The following is a 5,000-nucleotide window of genomic DNA, read 5'->3' on the forward strand; positions in this document are numbered from 1 at the left end:
ATTAACAATTTGCATTCATGTAAAGATATAGTCTTAATTGTATATTGGAAATATCTATTTTTCTCCTCTTCATACTTTGAAAAATTTTGGCAAACGATAAAAGAAACGCTCTATAATGTATGATTTAGTTTTTTAGCAGCATAAAATTCGAATAACAAACTTCAAGATTTTTATTGGAAAAAAAGTGGGCACTCGTTAATATGAAAAAATAATCTATTCGTTTTTTACTTACCCACCAGAAAATATAATGAAATTAGTTTTATTTCATGTGAAGATATACCAAAGGAAGTTTATTTTCTTAAGAACTTCAGCTTAAATTATTGTTCATTTTCTAATTTTACAACACAGTATTTAATTTCTTTCAACTTCCATTAATGTTATGAACTGGAGGATCCAACGTGTGGGTTGTGTACTTGCTGACATGGAAAATTTGATGAAGAAGATGAATATATTTAACATTCAAGTAAGGAGTATTATTACTATAATAATAATTAAAGGGAGAACAATTCAACATAAATAAATGAAAGATTTATTAAACATACACATTCCCTCTTGGAGATTCGCTTTTCTTGACACAAACTGAAAAGTGAAGCTGGAGAGTAAAATTTGTACTAACTTAGGAAAAATGTTTCCAGAAGGATAGAGTTAAAGGCAGTGCAGAAAAGTAGATTTCATTGAATACCTAATGGAGAATTAAATGATCCAGTTAGAAGTATTTGTCCAAATTAATACAAAAAATGCAACAAAACCTCCCCCATAACGGGACTTTTAGAAAAGAACCAAAGAACATGGGAGACAAACGAGAGTTTTCTTTTTTCAAATTGTCCCCTTTGACCTTTTTATATTTCCTTTACGTTCCCCTACACATGAAAGGGTTACGCAGACCTCTTTTTTTTTACACAGATTCTTGGAAAAGAAAAATCTTTCGACTTTTGATAGATATTGTATCAGAGTTTGATTATATATATATGTATATACACCCACACATACACACACACACACACACACACACACACATATATATATATATATATATATATATATATATATATATATATCATACATATATGATTATTATCACTTTTGTACGTGATTCATTTTATCACACATTACCACAGGTGAAAAAGCAGAAACAGGGTGTAGGTCCTGACCGGTTTCGACTTTTATTTCAAGCCATTGACGAAGGACTGATACAGAAGTGTGAAGTCACAAATATATATACTACAAGAACAGTACTGACGAACATACAAAACCGTTAGAGGCTCCATATCCCACCTCAGGCCGGTGTCGAGGTAGGAGTGGCCTTTAAAACTCATTTGGCTAAAAATCACAATAGACTCTCAGGGACATTGCTGATAAACAGACCATACCCACCTCAGATCACACCTGACAGGTGTCATGGAGGCAGGTTTGAAACTCATTAACATTACTACCCCTCGTACTGTGTTTACAAAATGATAATCCTATTTTCCATACATCTCTACTGCCTACCTTAAAAGTTTAAACAATTTACAAATTTCTTTTGATATTAAAGGATCAAGTTTATACATTCCTTGACTGATATTCATATTATGGTTGTAACTTTCTTTTATGAAGCTAGATTCAATGATGTTCCTTTCAGTGCATTATTAGAATATACAATCCTTTTGCCCCTTCCCAGTTGATAGCATGATTGTTTCTCACTAACATGTACAAATATACCACTGTTCCTTGTGCATATCTCACACATTTCTTATGTTGTTCAATTCTTTTTCAGTGCTTTCCCAGTTTGGCCAATATAAAAGTTGTCCAAGACTTACGGAATTTTATATACACACCCTTTGTATTGTCTGAGAGTTCTGTCGTACATTTTCATTATATTGTTCTTAAGATGCAAACGTGCACAAATTCTTAAGAAGATGAGGATATCTTTCATACTATTATTATAAGGCCAGAACAAGCAAATTTTTTTGTGGTATGAGTTCTTTCTGGTTTTGATACATAGTCTTTTGCCTTCAAATGCCAATTTAATACACTATCAAGGATATTTCAATTTTTGCCTGCAGTGAACATGATTAAGGGAGTGATTTATGGAAGTATGAAAAAATCAGACACCACAAACGTCCCCAAAAGATTTATGGTTGCTATTAATGAACTGAAAAAGATAAAATATACACATGACAAAAGCAGATAAATCAGGCGCCCTTGTAATTTTAAATAAAAGTGAATATATAGAAAAATGCAAAATCTTTTAGGTGATGATAACACATATAAAGAATTAAATAAGAACCCGATAGACAATGTGAATAGTGGTTTCAATAAGAAAGTGAAAACCTGTTAAAAGGTAACGAAAGCCTTATAAAGAAGTTGTGTGTGACCTCTCCATCGCTACCATACATGTATGGTACAATAAAACTCACAAAGCAAACTTTCCTGCCAGGCCAATTATCAGTTCAGTTGGTTCCGCATCATACAAGCTAAGGAAGTACTTAGTAGATATTCTCAACCCATTAGTAGGTACCATCTCAAATGCAAATATCAAGAATAATGTGGACCTGATAAATAAACTAAATAGTGTAGAGATTAATAGTGAATCCAGGCTCGTAAGTTTTGATGTTGTATCACTATTCACAAAGGTGCCAATAGATGATCTGATGCGTTTTTATCTGAATTGTTAGAGAACACACAGCTGGATATCCCATTTTCTAAAAGTACTTTAATTGAACTGATTAAATTATGTGTAAAAGATTGTAAATTTGAATTTAATGGTAAATTTTACTCACAAAATTTTGTATGGCAATGGGAAACCTCTATCCCCAGTGTTAAGTAACTTATATATGGAATTTTTGAAAAGAAGATATTAAACAACATAATCCCACGTAATGTAACATGGTTTAGGTATGTTGACGACATAATTTGTGTATGGCCAGGGAACCAAGATGTAAAAACTTTTTGCTAAGTTAAATCAATTAGTACCATCAATTAAATTCACGATGGAAATGGAAAATGATGGGTGCTTACCGTTTCTGGATGTCCTCATACGAAGAAATAGTAGTGGGTTTTAAATATAGTGTGTATAGAAAACCCACTAATATTTCTTCCTATGTGCATTTCTATTCTGGACAAAGCAATAAGGTTAAAAGTCAGTGTTTTCATCTATGTTTTTAAGAGCATTACGGGTATGTAGCCCTGAATATATTGATGATGAAATAGATAAGATTAGGAATGCAGGCAAAAATTGAAATATCCTGATAGTGTATTAAACAGTGCATTTGAAGCGGCAAAAGACTATGTATCAAAACCAGAAAGAACCTTACAACACAAAAAATTTGCTTGTTCTGCCTTATAATAATAGTATGAAAGATATCCTCATCTTCTTAAGAATTTTGGTGTTAATGTCGCATTTAAGAACAATACAACAATGAAAAATGTACTTATCAAGAACTCCCCAGACAATATTAAAGGATGTGTATATAAAATTCCGTGTAAGTCTTGTGACAACTTTTACATTGGCCAAACCGGGAAAGCACTGAAAAAGAATTGAACAACATAAGAAATGTGTGAGATATGCACAAGGAACAGTGGTATATTTGTACATGTTAGTGAGAACAATCATGCTATCAACTGGGAAGGGGCAAAAGGATTGTATATTCTAATAATGCACTGAAAGGAACATCATTGAATCTAGCTTCATAAAAGAAAGTTACAACCATAATATGAATATCAGTCAAGGGATGTATAAACTTGATCCTTTAATATCAAAAAAGAAATTTGTAAATTGTTTAAACTTTAAGGTAGGGCAGTAGAGATATATGAAAATAGGATTATCATATTTGTAAACACAGTACGAGGGTAGTAATGTTAATGAGTTTCCCAAACCCGCCTCCATGACACCTGTCAGGTGTGGATCTGAGGTGGGGTATGGTCTGTTTATCAGCAATGTCCCCTGGGGGTCTATTGTGATTTTTAGCCAAATGAGTTTTAAAGGCCACCCCTACCTCGACACCGCCCTGAGTGGGGATATGGAGCCTATAACGGTTGTGTATGTTCGTTAGTACTGTTCTTGTAGTATATATATTTGTGACTTCTCACACTCTGTATCAGTCCTTCGTCAATGGCTTGGAAATAAAGTCGAAACCGGTCAGGACCTACACCCCTGCATTTCTTATTTTTCACCTGTGGTAATGTGTGATATATATATATATATATATATATATATAAATATATATATATATATATATATATATATATATATATATATATATATATATATATATATATATATATATATATATATATATATATATATATATATATATATATATATATATATATATATATATATATATATATATGTGTGTGTGTGTGTGTGTGTGTGTGTGTATGTATATGATATATATATATATATATAATATATATATATATATATATATATATATATATATATATATATATATATATATATATAATAATGAATCAAATAGTGCCATAATGTAATAAGCCTCTGTATATAAGTTTTACCAGAATAATTGAATTTCACGGGTGAACGGTTGATGTGAGCCAGTGAATTATTATCATTTATCTAAAAAAATGAAACCTTCATTTTAGGCAATAAGTTTAAATGATTTGACCCAGACATTTTACCTAAGAGAATAATGTACAGAGAGAGAGAGAGAGAGAGAGAGAGAGAGAGAGAGAGAGAGAGAGAGAGAGAGAGAGAGAGAGAGCATAATTTTCAGTTCTTATAGGAACTCAATTATAAATTCACGTATACATGCATGGAAGTACGTATGTTTGTGTCTATTTTTATGAATGCATAATACCATATAATAAAAACGTTTCTTGTTTTTTGGGAAGTCCCCTTGAAAAGTTTAATCATTTTAAACGTCAGTGGTTTTACCGCCCAAGATAATTTCATTAACAATTGATTCTCATTTTGAATTTTCGTGACCATGCTGTTATTTAAATTACTGAGAATTTTAAATATCACTTATAACATTACTACGTCAACTGATTATTTC

The sequence above is a fragment of the Macrobrachium rosenbergii genome, chromosome 47 (assembly GCF_040412425.1).
Source record: "Macrobrachium rosenbergii isolate ZJJX-2024 chromosome 47, ASM4041242v1, whole genome shotgun sequence".
Classification (NCBI taxonomy): Eukaryota; Metazoa; Arthropoda; class Malacostraca; order Decapoda; family Palaemonidae; genus Macrobrachium; species Macrobrachium rosenbergii.